Source organism: Rutidosis leptorrhynchoides, chromosome 11, assembly GCF_046630445.1.
Source record: "Rutidosis leptorrhynchoides isolate AG116_Rl617_1_P2 chromosome 11, CSIRO_AGI_Rlap_v1, whole genome shotgun sequence".
Taxonomy (NCBI): Eukaryota; Viridiplantae; Streptophyta; class Magnoliopsida; order Asterales; family Asteraceae; genus Rutidosis; species Rutidosis leptorrhynchoides.
Genome location: NC_092343.1, coordinates 145,892,263 through 145,906,319, shown reverse-complemented (window position 1 = coordinate 145,906,319; position 14,057 = coordinate 145,892,263).

The window sequence follows — 14,057 nt, the reverse complement described above, 5'->3', positions numbered from 1 at the left end:
TTGGTTGGATGTTCTTTGTCATGATCTATTCATTTATAGATCAATAGTGTGGGGGTCATATTACCACATAATATCTGCCGCATGAAATTATGCATCTTAGCCATATTTATTACTAACAGCGGTTGTGTTTTGTGGTTCCAAGCACTAATTTTTCAAAATATCACATAATGGCACAAATCACACCTCTCGCACAACTCAGGCCGGGTTACCGAAACAGAGTTAACGAAGCAAGAGTATACGGTAAGTGGAATTGTAGAAACACCTCCGCAGTAGCACTAACCGGATATGGTTGTATGCTTATTGACCTGACGATCAGCATATGTCATTCACATGTAATCCAATTCTGTGTAAATTTGGTAACATCATGGAATCAAATGCAATTTTTTGTGGTTACCTATCACTAACTTAGATTAAAAGCGAAATTCAAAATAAACAGTTAGATTGACTATTTTAATGCTTTAATTTCAGCGACGACATGGTACAAGCTCACCCTGTGGAGACAAGAAAGTGGTTATAATTTTCAGTGACTTCTTGCAGACCAAAAATTTTCAACTGTCAGCATAATTCTCAGTTTATTATATTTGGATTTGATCGTTATAATTTACAAATAGTAACAACACATTCAAAAAGTTTGAGCTTAAGTAACTTGTTTGCATCAATATGTCAATTACCAACGATTTTTGACGTTAACAATCTAGTTTCAGATTTGTGTTCTGATTTGTAATGACCCGGAAATTTTCGATCAAATTTAAACTCTAATCTCTATATGTATCCGACACGATAAGCAAAAACCTTAATGTTGAGTCTAGAAAGCTTGAAATCTATATTCGGATAATCAGTTACCCTTTGACCTTCAACTATTTTCGACGATTCACGAACTATTAGGTGCAAGTAAATATATATATATATATATTTAATAAAAAAAAAATTATTATATAACATATTATGTGATTATTAAGTATGACATAATTAGTAATAATAAGTTAAAATGTAATTGTTATTTGATAATGCTAAAAACGAACATATATTTCATAGCATTATTCCTCAAGAAAGACAAGCTTTTAGTTGCAATTGTTCTATTTACAAGTGATATTCGTTTAAATAATAAAAGGTGAAGACAAAAGACAGATTCGATGAATTGAAGACGCAAATGATCAAAAAGCTCAAAAGTATAAAAGACAATCAAAGAGGTTCCAATTATTGATAAGAAACGTCTCGAAATTACAAGAGTACAAGATTCAAAACGCAAAGTACAAGATATTAAATTGTACGCAAGGACGTTCGAAAATCCGGAACCGGGAACAGAGTCAACTCTCAACGCTCGACGCAACGGACTAAAAATTACAAGTCAACTATGCACATAAATATAATATAATATTTAAATAATTCTTATAATTATTTATATATTATATAAATATTTAAAACCGTCGGTAAACAAAGAGCCAAACTCGTGTGAGCTGTAAAAGCAAACTCCGCGACTCACGGAGTTTGAAGGCCAAAAGGGCCGCGAGTCGCGGAGCCCCAAGTTTTGAAACTCCCTATAAAGCCAACCGAATTCTGATCATTTTTATCATTTTTTTTCCTTCTTCTCTCAATATATACGTAATATATATATATTTATATTTTAATTTTAATTTTAATTTTAATTTTAATTATAATCCTAATAATAAGGGTATGTTAGCGAATGTTGTAAGGGTGTAAGTCGAAATTCTGTCCGTGTAACGCTACGCTATTTTTAATCATTGTAAGTTATGTTCAACCTTTTTATATTAATGTCTCGTAGCTAAGTTATTATTATGCTTATTTAAAACGAAGTAATCATGATGTTGGGCTAATTACTAAAATTGGGTAATTGGGCTTTGTACCATAATTGGGGTTTGGATAAAAGAACGACACTTGTGGAAATTAGACTATGGGCTATTAATGGGTTTTATATTAACTAAACAATACCTTGTTAATTTAATATACAAACTTATAATTCGACGTATTTATATATAACCACATACGCTTGACTGGGTACGGTGGGCGGGATATCTATAAATACCAATAATTATTCATTTTACCGGATACGGAACTGGATTAATAGATAATAGACATGTTGAAACAGGGGTGAATTACATTCAAGGGTAATTGGTGTAATTGTTAACAAAGTAGTAAAACCTTGGTTTTCACGGAGTTGATAACCTGGTGTATTCATTAAACAAAGTATTAAAACCTTGTTACAATTCGAATCCCCAATTAGTTGGAATATTTGACTTCGGGAATAAGAATAATTTGACGAAGGCTTTCGCTCTTTATATTTATGACTGATGGACTATCATGGACAAAATCCGTATGGACATATTAAATAATCCAGGACAAAGGACAATTAACCCATGGGCATAAAACTAAAATCAACACGTCAAACATCATGATTACGAAAGTTTAAATAAGCATAATTCTTTTATTTCATATTTAATTTCTTTTATTTTATATTTAATTGCACTTCTAATTATCGCATTTTTATTTATTGTTATTGTATTTAATTGCACTTTTAATTATCGTACTTTTTAATTATCGCAAGTTTACTTTATCGCACTTTTATTATTCGCAATTTCATTATCGTTATTTACTTTACGCTTTAATTTAAGTCTTGTATTTATTTTTAATATTTTACATTTGGTTTTAACTGCGACTAAAGTTTTAAAATCGACAAACCGGTCATTAAACGGTAAAAACCCCCCTTTATAATAATAATATTACTTATATATATATATTTGTATTTTTATAAAAGTAAACTAATATAGCGTTAAGCTTTGTTTAAAAAGATTCCCTGTGGAACGAACCGGACTTACTAAAAACTACACTACTGTACGATTAGGTACACTGCCTATAAGTGTTGTAGCAAGGTTTAAGTATATCCATTCTCTAAATAAATAAATATCTTGTGTAAAAATGTATCGTATTTAAAAGTATTTCCTGCTAAAATTTAATAGTATTTTATACCCCTTAGCTTTGACATCAAGTATTTTTGGCGCCGCTGCCAGGGAAATCTCTTAAACGCCGGAAGCGCAACGCTAATATAAAAAAAAAAAAAAAAAAGATTTTTAGTTAACTTTTATTAAAATTCACTTTTGTAAAAATACGTTTTAAATATTTGAAAATATAAAAAGAAAAAAACAAAAATATAAGTATTTTTAAGATTTTGTTAAATATTTAAGTTTTATAAAGTTTCTTTAGTTTGTAAAAATATAAGTTTTATTTAATTTATTTTATAAATATATTTTATAAATACAAAAACCGAAAAAAAATATATATATAAATCTAGTTTTAAGATTTTTATTTATAAAATTATAAAATATTTCTATTTTAGTTTTTAGATATAAGTTTTTATTATATAAATACTTTTATTAAAACAGAAAATATAAAACAATTAAATATAAATAAAAACGCGTCGAATTTTAAATAAGCTGTCATTTGAATTTCTGAACCCCGCGACTCGCGGGGTTTGCTGCCTTGAATACCGCGACTCGCGGAGTAAACCTGACACGCTGACAGAAACCCTAATTCAGCATTAATTACGGGTAATTATTAATTAATTATTATTATAAAACCTAATTATTATTATTATTATTATTATTATAATTAGTTTTATTTTAAGTTTTACTTTTTATTTAATTTGTTTTATTTAGTTAAATTAGTTTTATTAAATTATAAAATTAATAGTTTTAATAAATAAAAATAATATTTTTATAAAAATTGTAATTTTTACAACTTTTAGTATATTTTTATATTTTGTCCCTTTTTAATCGTTTTAGCGTAATATTTGTATTTTTAGCTCATATTTAGTTTTAAACTTAGTTTTTGCCATAGTTATCTTTACTTCTAGATTTTTAGGTTTTGCCGTAGAATTCCTTAAGTGCTTTTTCTTTAGACTAAGATTCAAGTGCTTTAAAATTTTGCGACGCCTTTTTAAGTTTTAGTTTCTTTTTAAGTTATTTCCATTTGGGATTTAGTTTTTCCTGTAAGCTTTAATATTTTTAGACGACTTTTACCTATGTATCAATTATCATTCCAATTAGTAATCTCAATTTGTGATTATAATTTTAAGTTAGTTGTAGTAATAAGGTTAGGATAGTCAAGTATTTTTAAGTTTTATAAGTTTCTTTTATTTTTCCGTCACCTTTTATTTTTCAACCATTTTTCTTTTTCGACCTTTTTCGACGAACTCTTTTTCTTTCTTATTTCTCGCTATTCTAGTTTTAGGACATAGATTTTTATTCTACTTCTTATCTAAATTTATTAAAATTACGAAAATTTATTTTAAGTGGTTAAATTAATAGACATCAAAATTTTCTGGTTCGTAGTAATAGTTGGATTTGTACGTGGATCGGGTTATTGGAGCCAAACAGTCCTCAATTATATTGAGACCAAACGAATCCTGCCCCTCTGCTGCATCTTTTGGCTATTCGAAACGTGGGCAAAATCAGAAAAGTCTATTGATTGGATAACTTATTATAATTTTTCTTTCCTTTTAAAAACTAATAGGATATTCAGTGAATGCACCGAGCAAGACGTTCACCACCTTTTGTACGTTCACCACCTGTAACTAGATCAAGACATTTAGCAAATATTACCGCCGTTGATTTTTCTTTAGAATCGTCATCCAGTCGACCAAGTACTCCAGTTCAAATTTCCGATAATCCATTTTTTGAACCCGACCTCACAATTGAGAATCCGGAGAATATTCAGGAACGATTCGTAGATCCTGAACCACTAAACTTTCCTCCGGAACCACCAATCATTCAAACAGAGATTGTTGAGGAACGAACCATTAAATCAGAATCCTCTAGTGATTCCGATTCAACAAATTCAATTATGGAGAATCTGGAACCTTTAAGTATGGAAGACCGAATGAGAGCTAAACGCACTGGCCAAGGTCACGCAATTACTCATCCAGACATTAATGCGCCAGATTATGAAATCAAAGGACAAATTCTACACATGGTGACTAATCAATGCCAATTTAGTGGTGCGCCGAAGGAAGATCCAAATGAACATCTACGTACCTTTAATAGGATCTGCACACTATTTAAAATTCGAGAAGTAGAGGATGAACAGATATATCTCATGTTATTTCCCTGGACTTTAAAGGGAGAAGCCAAAGATTGGTTGGAATCATTACCTGAAGGGGCGATTGAGACATGGGACGTTTTAGTTGAAAAATTTCTTAAACAATTCTTTCCTGCATCTAAAGCCGTAAGACTTCAAGCAGAAATTGTTACGTTTACACAGAAGCTAAATGAAACTCTATATGAGGCGTGGACAAGATATGGAAAGTTATTAAGAGGATGTCCGCAACATGGTTTAGATACCTGTCAAATAGTACAAATATTCTACCAAGGATGCGACATCACTACAAGGAAAGACATAGATATAGCAGCTGGTGGTTCTATTATGAAGAAAACCGAAACTGATGCTTACAAAATTATTGATAACACTGCTTCCCACTCACATGAGTGGCACCAAGAAAAAGATATCGTTAGATCATCTAAAGCAGCTAGAGCCGATTCTAGCCATGACTTAGATTCCATTTCCGCAAAGATAGATGCTGTGAAGAGACGAATGGAAAAGATGACTAAGGATATTCACTCAATACGAATTAGTTATGAGCAGTGTGGAGGACCACATTTGACAAAAGATTGTCTCAGTATTGAATTAACAATGGAACAAAGAGAGAATATTTCATACATAACACAAAGGCCTGGAAATAATTATCAGAATAATTATCAACCGCCAAGACCGATTTACAATCAAAACTAGAATTATAACAGAAATATTCCATACAACAACCAACAAGGTCCTAGCAATCAACAAGTATCCAATAATACTTACAATCAGCAAAGACCTAATTTTCAAAACAAACCACCACAACAAACCGATGATAAAAAGCCGAATTTAGAAGATATGATGACGAAGCTAGTTGAAACTCAAACGCAGTTTTTCACATCTCAAAAACAAACCAATGAACAAAATGCTCAAGCATTTAGAAATCAACAAGCTTTTATTCAAAATCTGGAACAAGAAGTAAGTAACCTAGCAAGGTTAATAGGTGAAAGAAAACCGGGAAGTCTACCTAGTGATACAAATGCTAACCCCCGGAATGAAACAGCTAAAGCCATTACCACAAGAAGTGGTACAACACTTAAACCACCTGAAATACCTGTAACTTCTAATGAAGCTATTCCTACTCCACAAGAACCACAACCTGATCAAGATAAGGAAAAAGAACCGGTAGTTGAAAAGGTTAATGAAGATAACACAGTTAAGGCTAAACCTTATGTTAAACCATACCAACCACCACTTCCTTACCCGAGTAAAATGAAGAAAGAGAAACTTGAAGCCGAGCAATCTAAATTCTTGGATATGTTTAAACAGATAAATGTAAATCTTCCTTTCATTGATGTGATTTCAGGAATGCCTAGATATGCTAAATTCTTGAAAGATCTAATCTCAAATAGAAAGAAAATGGAAGAACTCTCGGCTGTTACTATGAATGCTAATTGTTCAGCAGTGCCGTTGAATAAGATACCAGAAAAACTATCTGATCCAGGAAGTTTCACAATTCCATGTTTTCTGGGTAGTCTTAGTTCAATAGAAGCATTGACAGACTTAGGTGCTAGTATAAATCTAATGCCGTATTCACTATACGCTAAACTAGACCTTGGAGAATTGAAACCAACCAGAATAAGCATACAACTAGCCGATAGATCAATAAAATATCCTAGAGGGATAATGGAGAACATGCTAGTTAAAGTTGGTACTTTAGTATTTCCAGTAGATTTTGTTGTTTTGGACATGGAAGAAGATTCTCAAGTTCCTCTCATATTAGGAAGACCATTCTTAAACACGGCTAAAGCAATGATAGACGTGTTCGGTAAGAAATTGACCCTAAGTATAGAGGATGAGAGTGTTACCTTTTCAGTTGATAGAGCAATGCAACAACCGCAATCTGCAGATGATACATGTTATTATATTCAACTATAGATGCACATGCAGAATTATTAGAAGAATTTCCAGAATTACAAGGAACAGGAGAATGTTCTTTAGGAGAAGGTAATGAACCAATTGATGAAGCTGAAATGTTAGCTACACTTATAGCTAATGGATATGAACCAACAACAGAAGAAATTCAAATGCTAAAAGAAGAAGACAGATATCGATATAAATCATCGATAGAAGAACCACCGAAATTAGAGTTAAAGCCACTTCCAAACCATTTGGAATACGCTTATTTACATGGTGAATCTGAATTACCTGTAATAAATCGTCTTCTCTTACTGAAAATGAGAAATCACAACTCATTTCTGTGTTGAAAGCTCATAAACCAGCCATTGCATGGAAGATTCATGATATTAAAGGAATAAGTCCTTCGTATTGCACACATAAAATCCTTATGGAAGAAGGTCATAAAACGTATGTGCAACGCCAACGAAGACTAAATCCTAATATGCAAGATGTAGTTAAGAAAGAGATTATTAAACTGCTAGATGCAGGTTTAATTTATCCAATCTCTGATAGTCCATGGGTAAGCCCAGTTCAATGCGTGCCTAAGAAGGGTGGCATGACTGTCATTACAAATGAGAAAAATGAGCTTATTCCTACTAGGACTGTAACAGGATGGCGTGTGTGTATTGATTATAGAAAATTAAATGACGCCACCAGAAAAGATCACTTTCCCTTACCTTTCATAGATCAAATGTTGGAAAGATTAGCCGGAAATAGTTACTATTGTTTTCTAGATGGATTTTCCGGATATTTTCAAATTCCAATAGCACCCGAGGACCAAGAGAAAACCACATTCACGTGCCCTTATGGTACTTTTGCTTACAAACGCATGCCATTTGGACTTTGCAACGCCCCTGCAACCTTTCAAAGGTGTATGATGGCGATTTTTCATGACATGATAGAATAATGCATGGAAGTTTTCATGGATGACTTTTCAGTCTTCGGTGATACATTTGAATCATGTCTAGCTAATCTTGAATGAAAGCTTATTAGATGCGAACAATCAAATCTAGTACTTAATTGGGAGAAATGCCATTTCATGGTTAAAGAAGGCATCGTTCTTGGACATAAAATTTCAAAAGAAGGAATTGAAGTGGATAGAGCTAAAGTAGATGTAATTGCTAAACTTCCACATCCCACCAATGTTAGAGGAGTTAGGAGTTTTCTAGGGCATGCCGGTTTTTACCGACGTTTCATAAAAGATTTTTCTAAAATTGCCACTCCTATGAATAAACTCCTAGAAAAGGATGCTCCATTCATCTTTTCAGATGAGTGTATCAAATCTTTTAATATTCTTAAAGAGAAACTCACTAATGCGCCAATCATGATAACACCAAATTGGAATCTACCATTTGAACTAATGTGCGATGCAAGTGATTTTGCAATGGGAGCCGTTTTAGGACAAAGGATTGAAAAACGATTTCAACCTATATATTATGCTAGTAAGACGTTACAAGGAGCACAAACGAACTATACAACTACTGAAAAAGAACTCCTTGCTATTGTCTTTGCTTTTGACAAATTTCGATCATATCTCGTTCTAGCAAAAACGGTGGTCTATACCGACCATTCTGCTCTTAGATACCTATTTTCAAAACAAGATGCTAAACCAAGATTAATCCGTTGGATCTTACTCTTACAAGAGTTTGATATTGAAATCCGAGATAAAAGAGGAGCAGAAAATCTCGCCGCTGATCATCTTTCTCGTCTTGAAAATCCTGAGTTAGAAGTTCTAAATGAATCGGCCATACAAGACAACTTTCCTGATGAATATCTATTAAAGATAGATTATAAAGAAATTTCATGGTTTGCAGACTATGCAAACTACTTAGTTTGTGGATTCCTTGAAAAAGGATTATCGTACCAAAGACGAAAGAAATTCTTCAGTGATATAAAACGCTATTTTTGGGAAGATCCACATCTGTTTAAAAGTTGTCCCGATGGAATAATACGCCGATGTGTATTTGGAGATGAAGCTAGTAAAATTTTAAACCATTGTCACACAGGACCAACAGGAGGGCATTATGGGCCTCAACTAACAGCAAGAAAAGTTTATGATGCTGGATTCTATTGGCCTACAATTTACAAAGACGCACACCTTCTTTGCAAATCCTGTGATGCATGTCAAAGGGTCGGAAAAATAAGTCAACGTGATGAAATGCCACAAAATGTCATACAAGTATGTGAAGTATTTGACATTTGGGGTATTGACTTTATGGGTCCATTTCCAAAATCTCATAATAATCTCTATATTCTCGTAGCCATTGATTATGTATCTAAATGGGCGGAAGCACAAACTCTCCCAACTAACGATGCACGAGTTGTAGTCAACTTTTTAAAACGTCTTTTTGCAAGGTTTGGAACACCGAAAGCTTTAATAAGTGATCGGGGTACTCATTTCTGTAATAATCAACTTGAGAAAGTTCTTAAAAGATATGGAGTAACTCATAAAATCTCCACCGCATATCATCCACAAACAAGTGGACAAGTTGAAAATACCAACCGAGCTTTAAAACGTATTCTAGAGAAAACCGTAGGATCAAATCCTAAGGAATGGTCCATTAAATTGGAGGATGCACTCTGGGCTTTTAGAACAGCCTACAAAACTCCAATTGGAACCACACCTTTTAGACTTGTTTATGGAAAAGCATGTCATCTTCCAGTAGAAATTGAACACAAAGCATTTTGGGCTTTGAAGACATGTAATCTTGATTTACATGAAGCTGGACGTCTACGATTAAGTCAACTAAACGAATTAGAAGAATTAAGACATGAAGCATACGAAAATTCGTTAATCTATAAAGAAAGAACGAAGAAATGGCATGATAAAAGAATCAGAAGTTCAAAAGAATTTAAGGAAGGAGACAGAGTTCTTCTTTTCAATTCACGATTCAAGCTATTTCCTGGAAAATTGAAATCAAGATGGTCTGGACCATTCATAGTCAAAAGAGTTTTCCCATACGGAACGATAGAATTGATAAATTCAAATGGGATTGAATTTAAAGTTAATGGTCACAGAGTTAAACATTACATACATGGTCCGATGGAAGTCGACAACGAAGTTAATCACAATTTCGACACCACGGCTAACTAAGTGTGGGGAGAATCAAGTCTTTAAAGGATAATATGTATTTCTGTTAGAGTTAGATTGTCTGTTTTCGTGTAGTTCTCGAAAATGGAACCCGAATGGTCTTTCCCTAGCAGACCCTAAAGAACTAGTCTTCTCCCCCCATTCTGAATTTTTATTTTTTTTTTAGGTTTTTACAAAATGAAGACTGCCTATGAACTAAACCATGGTCTAATGCTACACGCTTTGATCACTAAACGTAATAATGACATACTACCGAGTGAAATAGTATCAGTAATAAGAGAAAGAATGGACGGAGTTAGAAAAGAATCCAGATGCGAAGATAATAAGTTACAATTTGGTAAAGGAAAATCAAAATCCGCAGCGAAAAGAAGAGCACGACACCTAGAAAGATGTCACAAATGCGGAAAATGGTCACATGGAGGTAAATGTTCAAATAATCAAACCTATTCAAACACCGAATTTGTTACTTTATGCAGAGACAGACCGTTCATATGTTTAGAAGAAAAGACACTGAATGCTCGAGGTTACGCCTATGTAGCTATGAAAAACCAATTAAACCAACTATCTTATGAATGGGATAGATCATATAACTAAGAAATCTATTTCACAGGTATGTTTGTACAGTTTTTATTTTTATTTTTATTTTTAACCTTTTGATAATAAACGCTAATTTGTTCGCTATAAAGTATTAAATTGGTATTGAATAAAATTAGGTTTGGCGACCGAAATTGTTGATATCATCCAAAAATTTATTACATCACTGCGAAATTTAACGTTTATTCTTAAGGTATAAATATCTTTAATCAATCAACCCAAAATATTTCAAAAATTCGTCACGAGTTAAATTAGGTTTTGGAACCGAAATTACTTTACCGAAAAGAGGGGCGCATATTTTTGATAATATTTGATTGATTAAAGTGGGATAAAAAGCTAAAAAGATTTTTAATTTTATTTTTACCATGTTTTTAAAATTAATATTTAAATCTTAAATTAATATTGTAAACTTTATAAAATCAATATATTTAAAATTGTAAATATTTGAAAAATTAATATAAGTTTGGTGTGAATTTATAATATGAATTTTTAAATTAAGTTTGGTGTGATTTTTTTTATATTAATTTTGAATTTTATATTTAAATTGTGTGAATTTAAAAACAAAAATTTACTTTATCTCATTAAGTTAAAAATATGATTTTTAAAATTCGTCGTAAGTTGAAGACTAGGTCTTTGAACCGAAATTGCTTTACCCAAGAGAGGGACGAGAACTTTTATTATCATTATTTTTAATCTTATTGAATTAAAGTATGCCAAAAACATTAAAAAAACCCAAAAATCTTAGCTTTTAAAACAATCGCTACAAAAAGACAAATTTTAAAATTTTGTCGAAGGACGGACTAGGACATCGATCCGAAACGACCTCGTCCTAAATAACAAGGGAAACAAAATTTAAAATTAATTACTTAATTGTTTTAATTAGTATAAGTTAAAAAAAAAAAAAATACCAAACTCCGCGACTCGCGGAGTTTGAAGGGTCCAAACACCGCGAGTCGCGGGAGGACCAAAATACAGAAAAAAAATATAAACGCAAAAACTGATCAGTCCACACCCCAAAAACAGAAAACACTGCGAAATACTCCGAAAAACACTCAAAAACACCCCCAAAATCACAATTTTTAACCGTTAATCATCAAATCTTTTACTAAAATCATGTTGAGAAGGATGCTATCAAGGAATTACTCAAGAAAAACGGTAAATTTCTACACCTAAACACCATTTAATCCGAAATTAGTGTTCTTGAGCAATTTTTTCCCCAATTTGATTTTGATGTTTTTTAGTGTAATTAGGCTTAAATTGTTTATGTATTATGCTTGTATAACCTAGATTGATGCTGTTTAACATGATTAGAAGCCTTAAACTTCAAATTTTGAGTAATCTAGGGTTTGTGTTCTTGAGCAAATTTGAAGCTTTTTGATATAAACAGGTTATGGCCGATTTTTGTCATGAATTGTTGCTAAATTAAGTAGTGTAACATATTTAGGTAGTTAAATGATCCAAACTTTGAGCCTAAACATGATTTTGAGAATTAAAGTGGACTTTTTCAAGTCTAAAAATTCATGAACTTGATTTTAGAGAGATAATGCCATTTGAAACTTGTTTAATTGCTAGTAATGATTATTTGGACATGTTATTTGAGTTGAATGCTTATGAACTTGGCGAACATTTTCGTATATGCTTATTTGAAAAAGTGTAGATTTGATAAAAATGTGAAAATGAGCTTAAGTTTGATATAAATTGATCATGTCATTGTAATTATTTTGATTGATTATTTTGCTGACACTAATGCATATTTGGATGCACAAAAATTGTGTTTGATGTGTTTTGCAGACTGAAAGGGGTGAATCTTCATCCCAAGCCCGCAATGCTCCTGCTGAGAATGCGGAACAACAGGAGGTGGATAACTACTACAAGCAAGATATACCTCATCCAGTCATGACATTTTCTGATATGCACTTGGAAGAATTGCACCCGAACCTGAGATTTGACAGACTTTGGATAGATTATCCAAAATATCAAAGGGGTTTGCATACTCTTCATTCTAAGGTTGTTGAGGTACCTAGGGTCATAGAATGGGGACCATTAGAAGCTGTAGAATTGGCCGGGCCAATTAGGGAATTACTTGGACAGAGGTATGGTAATTCTACTTTTAATGACTGGGTACGTTTATTCACCATGCGTAGACCTGTATATAAAGTATGGTGTGAAGAATTGTTGTGTAGTATAGAATTAAATGATCGGGTAGCTAGTTTAACCGATCGATCTTTTATTAGATTTTTGTTAGGAGGTTCGATGCGCCACATGTCTTTACTAGACATGGCTCAGGCTTTACGTATATATACGCATGCGGAGTTAGCATCTGCCGATTGTAGAGGGTTGATACTAAATGGTAGAAAGATAGATGAAAATTTTGATACACACGGTGTGTGGAGTCAAATGACAAGCCATCACCGTTTCAAAGGGGGAAATTACTCTTATTTGGATATAGATAGAGCTGAATTAAGAGTGATTCATAGGTTTTTAGCTAATTCGATTACACAAAGAGGTAAGAACAAGGAAAAGGTAAATGAACAGGATTTGTTTTACCATATGTGTATTCGAGACCCACAAAGCGCTGTAAGTATACCTTATTGTGTGGGTTATTATTTATCAGCTATGGTTAGGGGGATGAGACCGCATAGCATAATAGGAGGTGGTATTTTTATTACTTTGATTGCTGAATATCTCGGTGTGGATATAAGTCGGGGGGGATTATTAGTAGAAGAACCAGAACCCCTCGATACTATAGGTTTAAATGTATACCATGGTGCGAAAGTTTTGAAGAGGCGAAATAACGCCGCAGTACAATACCATGGTAGACATCCACAGGTTGAGAGAAACCAACAGCAAGGTAATGTAGGAGGGGGAAATGAGATGCAAGAAATGCAAAGTTTTATAGCTGCACAGGAGTACGAAAATGCTAGACAGAGAGCATTTGAAGATTGGCAAGTTCATCAAAACCAAATCATAGCTCATTGCTAACATATAGGTAGAAACTATATTCCTACACCAAAACCCATATTCCCTCCCTGGTCTATAGAGATGCAACCACCATATCCTACGTATAACCCTGCCGAAGCATTCTATAGCACCTATGGTTATGCTTGGAACCCCTATTGGTATCAATATCATCCCTAGTCTACTTAGTTTTATTTATTTTGTAATTTGTAATATTGATACGTTTAATACTTATGTTAATATTGTAATAGTTTTTATAATTTCCTAACTTTTATTCTTAGATTTTAATAATTTTTGAATGTGGGGTAATATACCAAACTTCAAAAATATGTATATATGTTTGCAGTTTATCTTATGTACACAACAG